The sequence below is a fragment of the Scylla paramamosain genome, unplaced genomic scaffold (genome assembly GCF_035594125.1).
Source record: "Scylla paramamosain isolate STU-SP2022 unplaced genomic scaffold, ASM3559412v1 Contig51, whole genome shotgun sequence".
In the NCBI taxonomy this organism is placed as follows: Eukaryota; Metazoa; Arthropoda; class Malacostraca; order Decapoda; family Portunidae; genus Scylla; species Scylla paramamosain.
In genome coordinates this window covers 307,501-329,695 of record NW_026973716.1, presented here as the reverse complement: position 1 = coordinate 329,695, position 22,195 = coordinate 307,501, and the positions used below count along the sequence as shown (strand labels likewise).

The window sequence follows — 22,195 nt, the reverse complement described above, 5'->3', positions numbered from 1 at the left end:
CCCCACCTCCTCTTTCTTCGGATGTTACGTACCAACAGTTCAGAGAATGGAGGCGGAAATGGGAAGACTACGCAACCATGGTGGACATCGCGAGCCTGTCCCGCCCCAAACAGCTGATCCAGTTACGGATGTGCCTGTCACTCGAGACTCAGAGAGTGCTGGAGCACACGCTACAGGTGCCTCCAAGCTCCACTTCGTCCGTCGACGAGGTGCTCGACGTTCTGCAGAAGCACATTAAGGAATCCAGCAATGAGGCACTGAGACGGCGGGCGTTCACTACCTGCAAACAGGCTACAGGAGAGTCTTTTGCAGACTTCTTTGTGAGGCTCAAGAGTCTGTCGGAAGAGATTGATGTCTGCAAAGCTCACAGCACGGAGTGTAAAGAAGCCTGGCTTAAGCACGGCATCCTCACTGGTGTGCAGGACGAGGAAGTAGTGCAGAGAATCATCGCCCTCGACGCTGCCGCCACACTCGCGGACGTTGTGACATTGTGCCGTTCCTACGAGGCCACCAGGACCGCTGCCTCGGCCCTACGTGCTCCTCCTGGGGTCCGTGCTGTCTCTCAGTACAGGAAAGACAAGAAGACGGACCATAGGACCAAAGCGGACGCACGTCCAGCTGTGCCTACACTGCAGTCTTCCTGCAGTAATTGCGGCAAGCAACAGCACGGCCCCAAAGGCTGCCCTGCTACGGAAGCAGTTTGCCACGGGTGCGGCAAGACAGGGCACTGGTCACATATGGAAAAATGTCCAGCCAAGACTGTCCAGTGTAATGCATGCAGCCGATATGGGCACTTCGAGAAACTCTGCAAGTCTTCCAACCCCAAGAGTCAACATTCCTCGAAACCCAAGCTTCAGAAGACGAAGAAAAACAGTCGTGCCACTATCCATGTTGTGCGAACACAGTCTCCGTTGTCAAGGGTCCCCGAGACTTCCAAGCAGGAAGCGAGTAATGTACGCAGAGTCCACTCAACTGTTCGGGTCAAGCCTACGCCTTCTCCTACCATATGCATAGTCGTCACACACGGTGAGAGGTCCAATACCATGGAAATGATACCCGACACAGGCGCCGACACCACGGTGATAGGCCCACAACATCTCCAGCACTTGGGCCTCACGAGTCGTAACCTGCAACCGCCACCCTCGCTCGACTACTACAACGCAGACGGATCTAAGATGCCTGCTGCTTTGGGTTCCCTCCAGGCGGAGCTCACCTATGGCAAGTTGTCGTGCTCGGGGTGGATCGATGTGCAAGGTGCCCTTAGCACTCCTTTGCTCTCCTGGCAGCACTGCAGGGAGTTAGGCATCATACCGAAGGACTTCCCACGGCAGATAACGGACAACGTTAGTACCGTCGGCAGGATTAGGGAGTCGACAAGTGCTACACCAGTGGCCACTGTACAGTGCCACAGGCAACCAGCCTCTGTGGTTGCCCCACTTCCAGCACCATCGCCATCACTCCCACTTCATGCCAACACATCACTTGCAGAGGCCAAGGAGTACTTCCTCCAAGAGTATGCAGACGTTCTCGTGAAGAAGGACGACCTGCAGAAGGCACCGTTGCAGCCTATGTCGGGATCGCCCATGCGGATCCACCTCAGAGAAGATGCAAAGCCCTTTGCCGTCCACACACCCCGGCTGATTCCCCGGGCATACCAAGACCACGTGAAGGCTGAGTTGGACTCCATGGTGGCACAAGGTATCATCGCCCCAGCTGATGAGGACCCATCTCCTTGGTGCCACCCAATGGTTGTCGTTCCGAAGGTCGGGGGAGGCGTACGCATCACCACCGACTTGTCAAAGCTAAACAGCCAAGTGTCCCGCCCGGCCCACCCGTCGCCTACGCCATTCGCAGCGATCAGAAGTGTGGACCCAGAGGCCAAGTACTTCACAACAATCGATGCTTTGTGCGGTTACTGGCAAATCCCTCTGGCCGAGGAAGACCAACAACTCACGACTTTCATCACTCCTTACGGCCGCTTCCGCTACCTCCGCGGCCCCATGGGCTTTGCTGCCACTGGGGACGCCTTCTGTCGACGAGGCGACCAGGCTCTGCAGGGAGTGATGCAGTGTGTGAAGGTAGTAGACGATCTCCTGTTGTACGACAAGGACTACCTTCCACACCTCCACCGGGTCAACGACGTTCTGGCAAGATGCAGGTCACACGGCATTACCTTAAACGCCGAGAAGTTTGTTCTGGCCGCTGAGGTGGTGTCCTACTGCGGCTACCAGCTTTCTCACGACGGCATCGCAGCAGACCCAGGGAAGGTCCGCGCCATCACGGACTTTGTCAAGCCAGCCAACCTCACAGACCTGCGGTCATTCATGGGCCTCGCAAATCAGCTGGCTGACTTTTCTCCTGACGTATCCGCCGCTGCTGCCCCACTCCGCCCGTTGATGAGCCCGAAGAGAGCGTTCGTGTGGACCCCTGACCACGACCAGGCTTTCGAACGTGTCAAAAAGGCCTTGTCCAACCCACCAGTTCTCGCAGCATTCGATCCTGACCTCCCGACTGCCCTACAAACAGACGCTTCGCGCTTGTACGGCTTAGGATACGCCCTCCTACAAGACCACGGGGGAGGACACTTCCGTCTAGTACAGTGTGGCTCACGCTTCTTGACGGATACGGAGACACGCTACGCCACGATCGAGTTAGAGCTGCTGGCAGTAGTGTGGGCTATGAAGAAATGTAAGTTCTACCTCACGGGTCTGCAGCACTTCACCCTTGTGACAGACCATCGCCCACTTGTCCCTATCCTCAACAGCTACACACTAGATGCCATCGAAAACCCACGTCTGCAACGTTTGAAGGAGAAGTTAGCAGCTTTCGTCTTCACTGCAACGTGGCGGCCGGGTAAAGAGTTGTGCATCCCTGATGCCCTCTCACGCTTCCCAGTGAGCAACCCGACCATCGACGACGACGCCCTGGATGCCGAGACCAGCTTCTCCGTCAGGAGTATTGTCACTTTGGGAGCAGTCGAGTCCCTTGCCACCACAGCTACTGACAGCGACCCAGCGATGGAGGAACTTCGGCGTGCGGCCCATGAAGATCCTGCCTACGTCGAGCTCCTTCAGCACATCAAGCAGGGATTCCCAAGCGACCGCTACGCCCTACCAAATACTCTGCGCCCATATTGGAAACTACGTGAGGACCTGTATTGTGAGGAGGACCTCGTCCTGTATGGGGCTAGAGTTGTTGTTCCGGCCGCCCTTCGCCATCGCGTCCTAGCTCGCCTGCACGACAGCCACCGAGGAGCTGAGGCTACGAAACGACGAGCGCGACAGGCGGTGTACTGGCCCGGCATCGACGCGGACATTGTGAACACGGTCCGCGCTTGTGAGCCGTGTCAGGTAATGCAGCCAAGCCAGCAGCGAGAGCCCCACCTCTGCGACGACAACCCCACCAGGCCCTTCGAGTCAGTGTCAGCTGACTTCTTCTCTACCGCGGGGAAGTACTTCCTCGTGGTCGCTGACCGACTGTCTGGCTGGCCTGTTGTGGTGTCTTGTGGCGTGGATACCACTTCTTCAGCAACGATTCGTCACCTCAGGCAACTCTTCCGCGACCTAGGTGTGCCAGTTCGCCTACGCACGGATGGCGGCCCACAGTTCGCCAGCCAGGAGTTCGCCGCCTTCCTTGAGCGCTGGGGAATCCGCCACAACATGTCGACGCCCCACTACCCACAATCGAATGGTCATGCAGAGGCTGCTGTTAAATCAATTAAGTACCTCATCCAGAAGGTGGCCCCTACTGGACACCTGCATTGTGAGGCGTTCGACAGGGGTCTCCTCGAGCTCCGTAACACCCCAAACCACACTGGTCGCTCCCCAGCCCAGATCCTCTACGGTCACCCCCTTCGCTCTTGTGTCCCCGCTCACGCTAAGGCTTTCCAGAAACAGTGGCAGGCCAGAGCAGAGAGCTGTGATCGTCGGGCTGCTGTTCGCCTACAAGATGATACAGACCGATACGACGCACATGCCCGGCCTCTCCCACCGCTCGAGCTCGACGCTGTAGTCCGTGTCCAAGACCCAACGACGAAGCGCTGGGATAAGGTCGGCACCGTCATGGGCATCGGCAAGTCCCGTGACTACCTCGTCAAGATGCCCAGCGGTCGTATCTGGTGGAGGAACCGCCGCTTCCTTCGCCCGTCCATGTCCCCGTCCAAGGACCTGCCGCCCACGGACGCCACCCCACCTGGAGCAGAGTCACCCCAGCCCGCTCTGCCTCGCCGCTCAGCACGCATCAAGGGCAGGAGAGACGCTCAAGACACTGGGTGCTATGAGCGTGAAGGGGGGAGGGAGATGTAGGATAGTATTTCATAAGTACTTGTGAGAGGCAGCGATGCGTTTGCAATATTATACAATAAAGCCGAGTTGGCACCTTAGTTCCCGCGCATCGCACCTCAGTGCTCTCACGGCTTGCCTCAGGACAGCAGCGTCCCCTCGCAACCCGGCCTGTACTTTCTTCCTAGCATAGAATAAAGGACCTACTTTACTTCAGTGTGTCCATTGCCTTCCCCACGACGTAGGTGGCACATGGGCACCTACACGACGAGCAAGTCGTCCCACAAGCATGAATTGGTTGGTGTTACAAGAGAGAGCAAGTTGTGTAATGTGGGACAGACGTGAGGTGGGCGTGAATGGAAGAGATGTTAGTTGATCAAACCAAGTATTAAAACTGATGACAGATCTGTGCACACTGCACTGCCTGGCTGGATTGTGGTGGCCACACTAACGCTGCTACAGGATGTCATTAAGACTGCACTGGGTGAAAGAGAGATACTGCAATTAAGTACAGTTATGTAGAGTTGTGAAAAGTTATGGACACACACACACACACACACACACACACACACACACACACACACACACACACACACAAAATAGTTAAACAAACAGATAAACTAGACAGAGGTACAGCAAACAAATGAAGCAATCGAAAGTAACAGCCACTTATAAGGGAAACAACAACACGTCATGCATTGCAATAACACTTGATAGAGGAAAATAGAAAAAAAAAGTTCCAAAAACATGAAAGTAAACTCATCGAACTAATTTCTCGGCTGGAGTGAATGGAGGGAATGAAAGGGAACACTATTACACCACCAATAACTTTCCTTTTCTTTTTTGTCAACTAATGGCATTACATACAAGAAAAGTTTGATGATGATGATGAGAGAGAGAGAGAGAGAGAGAGAGAGAGAGAGAGAGAGAGAGAGAGAGAGAGAGAGAGAGAGAGAGATGCATTACCACTGTGTTAACGATAACATGAAACAACAATTTTGCTCGCCTTCTGTGTTCACCTTTAACACGATGGCTTTACCTGGCCGCGACCTTCCCACCTGAGCTGAAACAGGCAGGTAATGAACGCACGATTGTCGAGCGAGAGGGTGACGACTAAATGAGCTCCAAACTGTTAGTGGAGGGAGGGGCGGCTGTAGATTAGGACGAGGAGGGTAGGGGAGTGGTATGGGGAAGAGGAGAGGAGTGTTTTGATTGTATCACATCAAAGCTAATCGGGAAGTCAATAACATGCAATGGTTTGAAAATATCCACGGTTTTCTCTTTGCCTTTTGTTTTCAGCTTTATTTGCTTTATTTCGGTAATTCAGTCAGAGGAGACTGTGGATCTTTGTGTGTGTGTGTGTGTGTGTGTGTGTGTGTGTGTGTGTGTGCGTGCGCGCCTTAGCTATACCACGCAATTTAAAACAACACACTCGTTCGCGTTCTATTTCGGCGGTCCAATTTGCGTATCGCCGCCTCTGCAGCTTGAATGAGTCGGAACCCAATACGTTTCCGCCTCGCTTTCATCGGCTTGCGCCCCAAGAGCGCCGCGCAGTGTTACGAAGGAAGGTCACGCGTCGCCTGCCTGCACGAGGCGGAGTAGCGGCGTTCACACCTCACTACGCACGTGCATGAATGCCACCATTGCCTGTCCAGATAGATGCATCAATACCCAAATTTTTGTCCGCCAACAGGTATGAGTTAGTGATGAACAAAAGTTGTGTTTTTATTTTAGCCTCTGGTCTGACCCGCGCCCTGCTGAAGCGTGAAAGAGCCACAGGACCAATGCGGAAAGGCCGCCGCTCCCCTGGTCTGTGCCCTGCCAGAGCGTGACGGAAGGCAGAGAGCCGCCTTGCTCACTCTGCTGGCCCGTGACCGCGACATCTCGAGCCTTTCTCCAATAACGGTCACTGCAGCAGCGCGATGCTGAATGGTGTCTCAGAAACAAACAAGACAGACACGGGTGGATTTGAAGTTTCCCAAGACGAGACGCTACACGGAATGGATTTAATCTCCGCAAGAGAAGCAGCAGGATCAATACACTCTCAATGTACCGATGTACGCACACACTATGCAGTTCCTTGCCAGCACGAGGAACCTAACACTGAATTACTGCATCTCTTCCACTCCAGTATGAAGGAATCTATGCACAGCCAGGCGAGGTAGCGATGCAGTCTATCCACAGCCAGGCCAGGCGAGGCAGCGATGTAGTCTGTTCACAGCCAGGACAGGCGAGGCAGCGATGCATTCTGTCTACAGCCAGGCCAAGCGAGGCAGCGATGCAGTCTGTCTACAGCCAGGCCAGGCGAGGCAGCGATGCAGTCTCGCGTGTATCAAGCTTCATATTCCCCTTGCCTGGGTCTCGCCGTCACCTCAAAGATTAAACCGATTCTCTCCACCATTTCAGGGAGGCGCTGGCTCAGTCTTCTGATCGTGCAGTCACGCCGATTCGCCGCCACTCTTACTCAGCCGCCCCTCGCATCCCTCAGCCCGGCGACCCCCGTCCCCCCTACGTCACCCCACAACCAATCTTCCAGTTTGGGAAATATGCAGAATGATACGTGTTTCAAAACGTGAATAATAAAGAAACGCGAATATACGCCAATGCATATATTTTTGAATTTCAGAGTGTACTTCTGTAATATTTCTGATGATATACGAGGAAAAATATCTACGTATAAATAAACAACAATAGTGACAAAAAGATAGACGTATTTTTTTTTTTTTTTCGTACGTGGGAAAAATGAATGAATAAAATAAAACAAAATCCTGATGAAAACACGGCTTAATATTGGTGATAGAGATGCAGGCAAAAATATAAAAATGAAGCTTATGTGAGGTAGAGAGTGTAACGTGACGGACGCGGCTCACTCATTGCAAAGCCAGGGAAAAAATAAATATTTACACTTCGAATTTCGCCATATCTGTTGACTCTGTTACTGTCACCACCACCATTACTACTACTACTACTACTACTACAACTCTCTCTCTCTCTCTCTCTCTCTCTCTCTCTCTCTCTCTCTCTCTCTCTCTCTCTGCTACATGCAAAACAATAAATAACTAAAAGAGTGAAAAACAGTATATTGATTGCAAAGGGCGAGGCAGGTGAGGAGTGAAGGTGAGGAACAGGTGAGCACTGATTACAGATTACTTGTCTGGAATGAGTTATACTGGTGAAGATTGTCCCCTGCTCCTTCTCTTCCTCCTCCTCATCATCATCATCATCTTTCTCGTCGTCATCATCATCATCACCACCATCATCATTTTATCTTCCTCTTTTCCGCGTCCTAGTCCTGATTTTTCCCTTCCCTCCTCCTGCTTCTCTTCGTCGCTGTTTTTCTTCATTTTTTTTCTCCTTTCTTCTATTTTGCCGTTCTATTTTTTTTTCTTGCCAATTTTTTTTTCGACTTTTTGCTCTCATATTACACCAGTTTCTTTCTCTTCCTCCTCCTCCTCCTCCTCCTATCCTCCTCCTCCTACCCTTTCTCTAATACAGGCAGTTAGTGAGAGTTAGTGAAATCAAACCACGCAACAACAACGTGGACGTCAGCTGCTGTTTGTAATCCTTCCTGATCCTTCAAAATCCCTTGTAATTCTTCTCCTCCTCTTCATCTTTCTCCTCCTCCTCCTCCTCCTCCTCCTCCCCCTCCACCTCCTTTTCATCTTCATCTTCTTCCTCCTCCTGCTCCTCCTATTACTACAACTACTATTTATCATAATCCGCGACCTCCTCTTCTTTCTTTTCTTCTTCTTTTTCATTTACCTGATCCTTGTCGTTTTTCTCTTCCTGCGCTGCCACCACCACCACCACAACCACCACCACCACTACTACTACTGCTGCTATACCATTACTCCTACCTACCCTCTCCCCGAAGCAAAGAGCAGACGGTATTTGTAATCATGATAAGGCTCCTCAGTAGTGTAGCGCCGCTCATTCCGCGATGCTCTTATGTTTCTAAATGCCGGATGTATTGGGTATCTGATTTTTGCTATTGTTGTTGTTGCTCTTGTTGGTGGTGGTGGTGGTGGTGGTGGTGGTGGTGGTATTGTCATCATCAATATCATTACTGGTGAAAGCTTTGCATGACAGCGAGGGATGGTCCGGCTTGTCTCCGAAACTTTCGACGAGAGAGCAGACAAAGCCATTTAGATATTACCATTACGTAATGAAGGTGAGGTCTATGAATAATTATGGAGATATATTATTAAGTAAAGTAGATAGAAATGAAGCCTGATGCTATGAGACCTTTTTTTTTTTTTTATTTTCGCGTGAATGAAAAAAAATAATCAAAAAAGTTGCTTCATTTACTGTATTGCCGCACTCCTACGTGAATTGATTTAATTAATATTGCTTTTGAAAAATAATAAGTAATCATAATAGAATATTGTGAGACCCTCGGATATACGACAGGAAAACAATGAGGGACAAGATTACTGCCATTCATCTCCTTCTCTCGTGTGTATCGTTCCTTCTGCACTCAGCTAAATACTCTCTCTCTCTCTCTCTCTCTCTCTCTCTCTCTCTCTCTCTCTCTCTCTCTCTCTCTCTCTCTCTCTCTCTCTCTCTCTCTCTCTCTCTCTCTTACACAATCCCTGTGGCCACGTCCGTAATCACACCTTCCCTTTCTGTGCAATATACTTCCCCCGCCTCGCCAGGCTTGAATGAAGGCGCACACACACACACACACACACACATTTAATATACTGCAGCCTATCACGTCACTGCTTTCCCTTAGTCCCCTTCCTACCCCGACTGTCCCATGCACATCCTCATCATCGTCTATCACTGCTACTAATACGACTACTACTACTACTATTACTACTACTACTACTCCTACTTTACCTATATAGAAGACATGTTTGCAGAAAAAATGGATGAGAAATAGCAGAGTAAAAATTGCATACTGTTGCCTTGACACTAGCGAGCCTTCCCTCTCCCCCTCTCCTCAGGGACACACACACACACACACACACACACACACACACACACACACGCCACCTTTCCACCATGCTCATCGCTACACCCTCAGCACCACAGCCGTCACACCTCCACGTTCATCCTACTACTACTACTACCACTACTACTACTACTACTACTACTACTATTTCTACTACTACTACTACTACCACTACTACTGCACACTTTCCTCAGACCTCAGCCAGCCCTTCCCCTCTGTGAGCCAGACACAAGTGGTGCAGTGTGCATTTTCTTTTCTACTGATGATATCCTTACTATATCGCTAGAATCATATAAACAGTCTTGAAAAACCATTGACTTCGTTTTAAGTTGAAATCTACATTCATCTGTGTGTTTTCTACGATCTTTCATTACTCTTGGATGATGTTAATATTTCATAATGAGGCAATGTTGACATGGCGCGGATTTTTCATGGAAAGAGCGAACACAAAGCTACATAGTTTCCATTAAAGCATACAAGCTGTACAAAACAAAGGTACAGTTTCTGCCCGAGAGCGATTATTAAACTTCTCATTCCAACTTCCACTGGCAAATATTTGTTGAATACATATTTTTCGGAGGAGAATTACGCAAGGAAGGAAAATCAAATACATTCCATTTATTATTAAGGCAACGTATATCCTGTTTCATCACACACGACCGAATGCCTCCCCTCTCGTTTCCTTCACCGCCCTTCATCTCTTCACTTTTCGCCTCACATTAGGTGTACGCCAAACACCACTGTTCACTCATACCAACACACACACACACTCTCTCTCTCTCTCTCTCTCTCTCTCTCTCTCTCTCTCTCTCTCTCTCTCTCTCTCTCTTTCGAATTATTTTTATTTTTTCTTCTTCTAATTCTTGAAATATCAAAAAGTTTTCATTTGAGAGCAAGTTATCATGAAAGTTTAACCTCTCTCTCTCTCTCTCTCTCTCTCTCTCTCTCTCTCCTCTCCCTCTCTCTCTCCTCTCTCTCCCTCTCCTCTCTCTCTCTCTCTCTCTCTCAATTTCTTTTTTCTTTTTTCTTTTTCTAATTCTTGAAATATCACAAAGTTTTCATTTGATAGGAAGTTATCATGAAAGTTTAACGAAAGACAAAAAAAAAAAAAAAAAAAAAAAAAAACCGCACCTTGAATTAGGGTAAAAAATGCAATGGTGAGCGAACATGGCTTGCGTGACGTCACCTGGAGCCATTGGTTGCAAGTTTAGCCATTACTATTGCATGGGAGCCTGTCATTACCTCACCGACAATGCTTTCCCACAAGGCTTCCTTTAACTGTTTGGCAGCTAACGACAGTATGACGCTTGTTACCTTATTACTACTACTACTACTACTACTGCTACTATTACTATCATTATTAGCCTCTCTCCTTCCCACCCACATGTCAAGAAACACTTACAAAATCGTATCAAAAAACATGAAAACAGCTTAAAAATAATATATTGTTTGTGTAATGGACTTGTTGGATATCAGGACCACAAAACATTCCTAACACTCCCTTAAAATGCCTCACCAACATTTGTCATTGCAATAAAAAAAGAAAGGTTATTTTGCTCTCAGTGGTCAGAACGCTCAATGCAGAGAGAGAGAGAGAGAGAGAGAGAGAGGAGAGAGAGAGAGAGAGAGAGAGAGAGAGAGAGAGAGAGAGAGAGAGATAGCAAAAGAATATTATGAAGGAGAGATGTGAAGGGTAGATGGAAGCCCTGAGTAGGCAGGGATAGGGAGTGACGGGATTATGAACGAGTTAGGCAAGTTGGAGCAGGTTGTACAATTGCAAAGATCACACTCAATGTCATGATGAAATGTGACACTATTTCTGTGTGCTAGCGTGATTCTAGTACTCACCAGTGCATGACGCTTCGTCTATCCCTGAACACTGGTACACTCTCCCCTTCGTCAGGATCACGGCACGTCAACACTTCGAGCAAGAAAACACAAGAATACTTTGCGCAATCTGCTACGCACAGCAGCCTCTTCCCGCCATCGGCGTACGATAATATTAAATGTCATTCATAATCATTCGTCTTTTCACATTTATATATCATGAAATTGTGTTTTTCTTTTTCTCTTTTTTTTTTTTAACAAAACAATAAGAAGAATATAGCTGAAAGATCCATAAGAAAAACAAGAAAAAAAAAGGAAATGAGATTGCTAATGGAGGATCATCTCGACATTTTGAACATTTTCTTGGCTTGTCAATACAGTATGAAGGTAAAATCAAAATAAGACTGATTAGGAAAATAAAAGGAAAAAATAAATGCACAAAAAAAAAAAACATAATGCAAACAAAATTATGTAATAGGAATGGATTGGTAACTTATAGCAAATGCTCGTTTAGCCTAATCAGTAAAACAATTAGTGTGGGTCACTAATATGGTCTTTATTTACAATTTATTTGTAATATTTTCATCACAAAAAATATTTTTATTCATATTCAGCAAAAAAAATAGTCAATCATCACTGTTTAGAGAAAAATATACATATATATAGATAGATATAACAGAGAGCGGCTAGCTGCCTTGCGGTTGCCAGTTTGTGTTTTAAGGTTTGTGAGAGGTACGTGTCTACGTATTCGTGTCGTCAGTGGACAGTGACATATATTGAAGACCACGGGAGTTAGGAAGCTAGCAGTGGGTGTAAGTGACGAGGCGTTGAGCAGCTCGGTGAGTACTGAACAGGGAAGCTTAATTGGTACAGAGTATGCATTTGTTCCAAGTGTTGTGTTCAAAGTTAACTAGCTGTCCCCTTGTTTCCCTGTCACCTGTGCTCATAATAGCATGTTGTGTTCCTAGCTGTCGTGCGAACTGCGGATGCTCAAAGGAGTGTTGATAAACATATATGTGCGCTGCTGAAGACTTAGTTGAATGATTAGCCACAAATAGCGATGAAACAGATTATGTAAACCAGTAGTTCACAAACTTTTTTTTTTTTTCGTCTTTTCCCCTTTCAACCAGTTCACCTGTTAGGATTTCCTCCTTCATAGAGTGAAAAAGGAAATGTAAAAACTCGTACAAAGTCATTACTAAAGGCAATCCTAGCATAAATTTTGATTTGTATTTATATATAGTACTTCAACAAAACTTAACAACCATATTATGAGTTTTTTTTTTTTTTTTCTGTCGGTCAATAGCTGGTAGTTTTTATTTCCCTCAATAGATTTTCCCCCTGAAATCCTAAAATTTGCCCCAGGTTGGAAAATAGTGCTGTAAAGTATTAACAACAGTCCGGCTTTTGTTCGTAAACAAAGAGCAGACAGCTTCGAACACGCACACACGCAGATGTGTACACAGAGGATAGACTTTGGAACTAGTGCAGTGGTGGTGGTGGTGGTGGTGGTGCAAGAGACGAATTCCACGCTGTTGTCTCACTGTAAAGGGGAAATTGTGGCACTGCGTGATATGTATGCAGTGTTCAAAAGTATTATACTTAATAAGCCATTTCGTTTTGAATATGTTTATTTCATACTGCATGTATTTTTGCATAATTTCATAAATTTTGATGGAGATGCATTGCTTACTTATTCATAAAGTCTGAGTGGATTCAATCAACTCAGTTCAATTCATTCTAAAAACACACAAAAAACACACACAGAGACACACACCAGTCAGCGCGGGGTGGTACACTAAGCAGGGTGGATGCTAACGTGCAGTGCAATTTCGTGGGTCCAGGGCGAATACTGGTTAGCACGTTAGTCAGATTGAGCTAAATAGTGCAGCTGTTTTTATAAGATTACAGACTGGAACTGCAAAGTGGTTGGAGGTGACAGGTGAAGAGATGTGGGACGGGGACAGGTGTGGGCAGCTGGCTTTGAGAGGATACAGGAGATTAAGGAATGCAAATCATGAGATGAAATATCCGTCGGTGTGAGTGGAAAAGGTAGGAAGCCGCTTTATTGATTAACTGAGACACGGCAGGAAGACAGGTTAAAGTATTAAGTCGCGGGAGGAATCACTCTTGACAGAAAGCACTACGAGTATATTAAAACTATAGGCTCAACTCATGATGCTAAGTCACTTCGCGCCTCCATCAAAGTGCAGTTTTGATCAGCATTGTTTCGTCATTACTGGGCGGAGGTGGGCGAAGACTGTAATCCATGTCTGTGCTGAGTGAAAGCCCCGCCCACACTCAATTTGGTCCTGTCACCTGTCACCTCTCTCTCTCCATTACTTGCTTTGTATACTGAGTTGTTGCAGGGAAGCCAAAACGTAGGTAGTGTTCTGTCACACAAAATATATGTATCTAAGACCTACATCAGTCAGAGGAACCAGAACAACGCGGCACAAAATCATTTCATTAAACTTGAGAGGCCAAACCAGATTTTAAAATTAAAACTTTTTTTTTTTTTCGTTCAGGTAGTTCCAATTCCTAATCATGTATAAGTTATATTTTTAATAAACATTATTAACTGAGTGTAACAAGCATGGCGAAGCGTTCCCGCGGTGTTATTATTACTGGAACTGTTCCAGGCCAATGTACGGCTCGTTGTGCGCCACCATTTGCTGTCTCATTTGTAGATATGAATTTGTTGTCTGTAATATCTTATTATTTACTGTGCAGCAACCTCTGGCAACTTGTTAACTGTGTATATATGAAACACTCATTATGATACTTACTTATTATTAGGTTTAGGGGAAGCATAGTTACTAGTGAAATGTATACGTATTAAAAGTTTGTGTGTGTGTGTGTGTGTGTGTGTGTGTGTGTGTGTGTGTGTGTGTGTGTGTGTGTTTCAGCACTCAGTGAGATAACAAGACCTTTCCTGCATCGTGGGGTATATTCATCAGTCCAAAGGATCATTCAGCAGACACCGACTGACCCACAGGAAAACTGGCTTATAAAAAGCATCGCCGCTTGCATAATACAGATAATTAAGTAACATTTTAGCTTGTTAGTATAAAGGTGGCACAAGTGAGGAGGGATAGTGGGAGCTAATGACTTTGGAAAACAGAAAAAAAAAGATGAAAAAGCAAGATATTGATTGCAGTGGATGCGGGTGGCTGTCGTGGGCACCACATCCCGCAATTTCATCCCAGTGGTATTGCAGTACAGTTTGCTCTGAAGCAATATTTGCACCAAGTAAAAACTAAAGGTGCTGCGTAAAGGTGACGAAGTTCCCAAAAGTAACTCACTGTAGAATAGTTTCACTAGAAGAATCTGTGGTTTTCTGGGTGAACAGCTATTATTTAGAAATGTAAAGTTATACTTACATTTCACGTTGACTCTTGCGACGGCCGCTTGTGTCCACGCCGCCAGCAGCAGCCAGGGTGCTAGTCCGCCCAGCCCAGGTAGACTTGGCAGACCGTCCGTTGCCGCCCGTCTGCATGCTGCCACCAAAGCCGTCATGGCTTTCCTGCACGCCTTGTAAGGCACCACCTCCAACACCGCCGCCGCCGCCACCCGCCGGCACTAGTCACTGACTGCTGCTGCCACACACCACACACCCACCTTTGGCCGCCCTTACTAATGCCCGGCGTGTTCAGTGTTCAGGGCGGGAAATGTCAAACCGCGGCATAAACTTTTCTGTTTCACCACACCAGTTCTTGTGTTTCCAAGCTTACGACAACTGAGTGAGTGTATGGCTGAGTGAAAGAGACGTCACAAAGTTCTCACCTGCCTGTTTGCTCTTCCCTGACCTCCTCCTCACTCTCGCTCTCTCTGCTTCTCCCCAGCTACCGTCCATATCTCCCTCAGTAGTCACAAGCACTCATCCCTGAAGCACCTCTCCCTCTCCCTGTCCCTGCCGTCCCTGTGCCTTGCCCTCCTCACTGCAGGGCACTCGTTTCCCTCCTCATCCCTTGTCACAGCAGCGTTAAAGAGAAAGGCGAGTCTCTCTCTCTCTCTCTCTCTCTCTCTCTCTCTCTCTCTCTCTCTCTCTCTCTCTCTCTCTCTCTCTCTCTCTCTCTCTCTCTCGTACCCCCGGGCCTCATCGTTACCGTTCACCTTTGCCTTGCACTTGATCCGGTTTACCATCCAACTCTAATTCATTTTTATTCTATTATTTTTTTCAGCTTCTCTTCCCCATCCATCTCTTCCGTATCTATTAACCTCACCCTCCCTTCCGGTGAGGCCCACAGCAATGATCTACAGTGCATCTCTCTTATCACCAACGAGGATTAGTCCTAAGACCTTCCTGTTTTCTCACGCTCACTGTTTATTTTATATTGTTAGGAAGGTATATATGCATGTGTATATATGTATTACTCTTGTGCGTGTGTATGTGTGGTGTGTTACGTGATATATCCTCCCTTAAGCCTTGTATGTGTGTGGTGCTATCAGTGTGTGTGTGTGTGTGTGTGTGTGTGTGTGTGTGTGTGTGTGTGTGTGTGTGTGTCAGTGTGTCGTGGCCATCACCACCAGTATTAATACATCCCCGAGCCTTGCACAGCACAGCACAGCACAGCACAGCACAGCACGGCAATGCCAACAACATTGAGGGTCTTGTGCACAACCTGGAAGAAAAAACAGAGAGGGGAATTAATTAAAAAAAAAAAAAAGTAAAGCGTGATTCTTCATTTGGCATGATAAAACAACATTGAAAAGGAATTCTGAAAACTTACTGAAGGAAATGGGGAGTAAAGTGTTATCCCTGTTAGTGTATGTGTGTGTGTGTGTGTGTGTTCAGGAATTGAAGCATAGCAGGAGATTGATTGAAATTTTATTGTGTGTTGTGTGCTATGCGAGTATTTGGGGGATGGGGGAAGGTGGTGGTGGTGGTGGTGGTGGTTGTGATGGAGCACTTCCTAGTCGACACCGCCGTGCTCTTTGTTATAATACATATATAAATCTCTATAGTATTGAATGTACCTATGTATGCAGCTTAAGTGCGTCTTTATGTACACGTGTCGGCTATTGATTCAATGATTCTTTACTAATTTATTCAATCTTTTTCCTCCAATCATCGCCAGAAAACAAAGGTGTAAATTTCACCTTCCGGTTTCTGTCACTCCCTCTGCCACAGTGAATGTCACACACACACACACACACACACACACTGTCGTCAGAGAGAGAGAGAGAGAGAGAGAGAGAGAGAGAGAGAGAGAGAGAGAGAGAGAGAGAGAGAGAGAGAGGTGACTTTTTTTACTTTTTTTTTTCTTGAGTACAACAAAAACTCATGTGGATTTTACAAGTGGTTCAGTAAGTCAGTTAGTTGAGAGTGGTGTTGCTTTGGCGTGTTTCTTGCTAACAGCTATTCTCATACAGCAGGAGGATAATGTAAAAATTATGCACATTACAGAAGCAAATAGCGGCATATGCTTTAGTGAATCTGCATAAAAGTCGCTTTGTAGTCTCTTATGAGCGGAGGGAAATCGTGAAAGAGAAGCATGACGTGCCGCTCTTTTTAGCAGCTAGGCAACAAAGCAGTGTAGCAGACACCGGCGCTTTGCCAGCACGGACCTGCGCTGCTGACAGAGAGAGACCAGCGAGAACTTAATTACAAGTAGCTTTCGGCTGCTCAGCTCGGCCTGCAACACACACCCACACGCAGAAAGGTGGGGGGGGTTCTGCTATAAAGAGGGAAGGGTCTGGGATGAACATGTATCTGTAGTAAATTTTGGTCATCGAGGCGTATTATCGTGTTTTACCCTTGATGAGGATCCATTTTGCCTGCCGGGGAGTGTGAACGCGGGGGGGCGGGTGTCGGGGTGACGCGGGAGGTTGTATGGCATGGGGCGGGGGTTGTTTGATGTCTGGAGTTAAGGGTGCTCACTTCCACTCGTTACAACTCTCCCGTAACCCCTCGACTTCCGAATACGACGAGGCTTGCCGTTAAATGTCGTAACACTGCGATGCTTTACAGTAAGTGCACAGTGGGCGTGCTATAAAGTTAGTCAGCTCCAGCCTAAAAGCCAAGTATACGATGTTTGGATGTACTCGTACAGGGGCACGCTGTCCACTACTCGTAATCGCCGCTGCAGACACAGGCAAAAGTTTATTCTTGGTGTGCATCCAAAGGTCTGGGTTACAAACGCTGGCGTGCGTATGCCGCGGTATAGTTTTTACGCCTGTTGTTTGATGTGTCAGGCGCCAGATGAATGGTAAAGGCGGGTAATCGAGGCAAGAGCGTTCAGGCATCGCTACTGGTTCACCAGTTTTTTTTTTTTTTTCTCATGTCGCTGTGCCGTTTAAAACTATCTACAAACTACCCATCCGCGTGCACTCTTGCACTCCGTGTGAAGCACACACTACACATTCAGTGCAGCAATTCAACTAAACGATGTACATGGGCCTCCATTTCTCTCTTCCACACACACACACACACACACACACACACACACACACACACACACACACACACACGGCCAGACTGACACACTTGACGCCTGCGAGTGATGTGCTACACAGGGTTGGCGTGTGGGTTGTGTAGTGGTCGCCTCAAGCGCCAACCTGCTCACTTTTCATCAGGTGTTTTCATTACGTGGATGGCTTGTGTGGCTGGTGAAGGAGCGAACTGTCGCGGACCTGTCAGCCAGTGAATGACTCTCACGGCACTCAAGAGGCGGTAAATGTGGTTCCCTTCTCGGCAGTGGAGGGACGAGTGTTCCCTCGTTCCGCCAACTGTAGCAGTGGTACATTGCACTGTGTGTCCTGGAGTACGCTGAGGATGCCTCATTCTAAGTATTGATATAAATGTCTTTTGTCTTCAAGTGGTCAAATGAAATTTTGTCTTAAACTGTTGTACAGCCATTAATTATAAGAGCAATAACCGGTGTCGGGGAAGCGTCAGGGAGTTAGTTCTCCCTCTGCCGTGACCCACGCGTTCACTTTGTCGCTGTCGGATGACAGGCGACACCCGCTCTGGAGTACATCCTTTCTTTTGTCATCATTCCTGGTGTATCCTCTCACATCCCTACTTAAAATTACTAAACCACAGCCCTGCAGACTTCACCTCATAGGCTGCAGCTTACGTTATGCCAAGCGGTGGTCATTCACACGTCAGACTGGTCACGTGAGCCATGTCATGGATGAGTGTGGCCTTCCCCTTCTTCTCTACAAATAGTCAAGTAGCTACAGTTGTTTCCCGGGCGATGCAAACGTTAACAAAGCGCTATCAATCGTGTAGGCAATTATTTCATTTCTTTTTTTCACACATCATGCATGACTCAACTTTTTCAAGAGGCTAATGACTCGCACCGCCGTCTGGTGTCTGGCGAGCGGAGGCCACCCGTCTTGTGCTCAGCTTGGCACCGGACTCCCTCGCTGTAAGCTGATGTCCCCGTCCAGTGTAACCCTTGCCTCTAAGCGGAGTCATAAATGTCAGCTGAGGCTTTGTAATGATTACAGCTCGCTAGTTGGCTTGCTGCAAGAGTTACTGTGCAGTACACACTGGCAGCAGTAGCAATTCTTGCAGTGTCGCTATCGAACGTGCTATAGAGGAACAATTAGCCAGTGGCTCCGGGCAGTGAGCCTGACAGGCTGCAACGTGCGGCCTTCACTCCGATGCTTGTCCCTCACCACAACGGAGTGGCGTTGAAGATGAATTTGCTAATAGCTCTGATTTCAGTGGTGCGTGCAGCCTCCTTGGATATAGGAATTGGTTATGACTCTGCGCCTAAGTAGTGCACACTACAGGAAGAACACTTCAGCCATTCTCTCGCCAAGCTACGCCCAACTTGCCTGCTGTATCACAGCGCATCACTCCCAAGCACTGTGCCACGCTTATCTATATACCTGTTGCTTTCTTAAGCTCTTGAAAATAAACTTACTAATAACTGGAGATGAAAAAGCAAATAATTCCATCATCAAGCAATACAGAATAACCAGAAGTGCAAATTTTCTGTCTATTTAATGGGCGTGAATCACACTGAGTTGAAACTAATAAAAGATGCATGGAGAGGCGCACGCAGAGTGACAAGTCCGGGAAGATGCAATAAAGTGCAGAGATGAGGCCAGGAGATTTTATGAACTAAGCTGGCACACACACACACACACACACATACACACACACACACACACACACACACACACACACACACACACACACACACACACACACACACACACACACACAGCAGCAGCAGCAGCGGCAGCAGCAGCAGCAGCAAACACCCCACAGCCTATGTTTACACCACACACTCCGTCGCTTTCTCCTCCCTTCATTCACTCTTATTTCCTTCCCCTTGTCATAATTCTTCTTCCTCCCGCCTCTTACATCCTCCTGTCCCTCTCAGCCACTCACTTACTTCATTCCTCCCGTCCGGTTGCATTCTGCCACGCCAAAAGAGGTTTTCACGTTCATTCTCCTCCCCTTCCTCGCACTACTCTTTTCCCAACATCCTCCTTCCCTAACTCTCCTCACCACACACGTGCCCTCCATCCCTGCCTCTCCATCTCTCCCCTCCTCACCCCCTCACTCTCACTCCCTCGCCTCCTCACTCAGGCCCCGCTACACTGCAACAACGATAAATATTCACGTTCTCTTCCCATCCTCTCCTCACATGCACTTCGTTCTTTCCGCTCCCTATCATCCGCCTCCCTCTCTCTCTCTCTCTCTCTTTCTCTCTCTCTCTCTCTCTCTCTCTCTCTCTCTCTCTCTCTCTCTCTCTCTCTCTCTCTCTCCCATCCTTTCCTTCCTTCACAACCCCTAAAATTTTCGCCACCCCACCCCGAGCCATACCGCCTCGCGCCTCCCCGCCTCGCCCAGCGCCGCCACGCCCCGCCTCACTCATTTGTCATAACTTTTATCATCGTCGGTAGAGTTCACGGTCAGTCTTAGGAAGGATTAGAGGGACGCGCCCGCCTAACACGACACTGGACCTTGCTGGACGTTGTGATGTCCGCGGTGATGCAGTGGTGATGGTGGTGGTGGTGGTGGGGGTGGTAGTAATGAGCGGGTTGGAAAGACAGTAAGACAGACATCCCTGAAATAGTGAACAGCGGCCTGTGTGTGGTGAACTGGGGTTTGCCTGTAACGCGGTCATGTTGAGTGCTTGAAGACCATGCGTAGCTTACCGGTGGAGGAAGCAGGAGGAGGATGAGTATAGCAAACATGCCCACACTTTCCATTACTACTTGAAGTCACGTGTAGTGTGTAAGTTTGTGGGTGCACGGGAGAAGAAGGAAGGTTGCCAGGGATTGGGGGAATGGTGGGCAGAATGAGGTTAGCTTTTGTGGGGGGCTGGGGAAGAATCTGATGGAATCTGGACTGGTGGAAGAGGTGCGGGATGATGGGGTGAGTGAAGGCTGAAGAGGGAAGGAGGAAGGGACTGGTGGTGGATTGGGGAGAAGCAGAAGGAGAAGAAACAGAAAGAGGCGGTGATGTGTTTGTGATGGCGGTTCACGTTGCCAAAAACAAGGCTGGCTTGTGTTCTTTCCTTCTTTCATGAACATTTTCTTTCTTTCTTTTAACCTATCTTCGTTGCCTTCTTCTTCTTCCTCCTCCTCCTCCTCCTCCTCCTCCTCCTCCTCCTCCTCCTCCTCCTCCTCCTCCTTCTCCTCCTCCTCACAAGGGAGGCACCTGCAACACGATGAGACAGTTACAGCAGCACATCCAGTCAGGTTAGTACGTTTCTCAGTAATGCAGAAAGCTTGAAGTAATATCTCTCTCTCTCTCTCTCTCTCTCTCTCTCTCTCTCTCTCTCTCTCTCTCTCTCTCTCTCTCTCTCTCTCTCTCTCTCTCTGTGTGTGTGTGTGTGTGTGTGTGTGTGTGTGTGTGTGTGTGTGTGTAGCGTCGCACCAGCTGAGTACTCCCACGCCTTCCATCCTGAGCGCACACATTTCCTGCATTGCTTCATTCCTCCGCCTTCCTCCCGCCCCCCGCCATTTTCTTTTTTTTTTTTTTTTAGGTTATGTTGTTCTTTTCTCCTTTGTTCATTGTACCCTCCCGCTCCAGATAACTTGTTCCAGACACGAGCTCTGTGTGTGTCCCTCCCTACTGCTTTTTTTTTTTGCTTCTGGTGACCTGGATCTGGTGCTTGTTGAGTCTGCAGTGATGCGTCGTGTTATTTTGAGTGTTTGTCGTCCCTAATTAGCCTCTTTAACAAGCGAGATAAGGAGCATTTAGCTTCTGATGAGTGAACACCCTCTAGACATGCGCACGCACGCACGCACACACACACACACACACACACACACACACACACACACACACACACACGCACTCCCAAGTGGAGGATAATCTGTGTGTGATTCTTCACGATAAAGTCTTAGATCTATTTGATAGTTAATGAAGACGATGTTTGCACACTGCTCGACGTAGCGAGGCGAGACGCCCTGGCGATTTGTTTGGCGGAATTAGAGAAGAGATGTGTTCGTCTCTTCATCAACTTAAATATGTTGATAAGGTATTGCCAGAATGGCGTCTGACTGTCTCATACTCTTAGTTGCTATTGCATAGTCTGCAACACCAGCAGCGAGGCGTGATGCACGCGGCAGTGGGAGAGATAGTCACTTGGTACTGGGTACACACACACACACACACACACACACACACACACACACACACACACACACACACACACACACACGTGGCACAGCTGTGGCGAGGACAGCACCGCGCCGCCGTAACATAACAGGCGTAATTCTTGGCTAATCGATAAAGTAATACAACGGGCGTTGTTACGTTAATAGATTAAACAACCCACGATAAAAAGGCGTGCGGCAATGACGCATTGCGGAGCACGATAGGGATTTATTCAATACAATATAGCACAGGTGGAATGTTGCGCTGAGCCATTCAATAATACAACAGGTGTGATGATTAATGATTATTAATGAATTCGATAACGAATAATAAAAAGGAGCAGGGGAGTGGCGCACGCCAGCATGTGATGGGAACTAGTGTAATATATTGTACTCTGATAGATAAGATGTGCCATGCATAGACGGGCGGAAGTTAGACATTAGCCTGGAAATGTTAGCTGTCACCACCAGTAAATCCAGCCCGATGAAAGCTGTCGTGACACGGGCGTCACGCTCACTCATCTTTATGACGCCAGGTGTGGGAAAAGAGAACACG

The 22,195-nt window shown here is 47.8% G+C and overlaps 1 protein-coding gene and 1 long non-coding RNA gene across 6 annotated transcripts in view; one reads left to right on the top strand and one right to left on the bottom strand.

Moving 5' to 3' along the window:
- The window catches only part of LOC135098236 (uncharacterized), a 204,183-nt gene extending 189,068 nt beyond the window's left edge, over positions 1 to 15,115 (bottom strand). Inside the window, exon 1 of the mRNA XM_064000496.1 lies at positions 14,448 to 15,115. The gene's annotated coding sequence lies outside the window, so the exon portion shown is untranslated. The remainder of the gene's footprint in view (positions 1 to 14,447) is intronic.
- The window catches only part of LOC135098237 (uncharacterized), a 40,256-nt gene continuing 29,945 nt past the window's right edge, over positions 11,885 to 22,195 (top strand). For 4 of the 5 annotated variants that reach the window (XR_010266736.1, XR_010266738.1, XR_010266733.1 and 1 more), the window contains exon 1: positions 11,889 to 11,903. This is a non-coding gene — a long non-coding RNA (uncharacterized LOC135098237). Of the gene's footprint in view, positions 11,904 to 22,195 lie in introns of all 5 variants that reach the window. The other variant, XR_010266734.1, reaches the window with a different exon arrangement.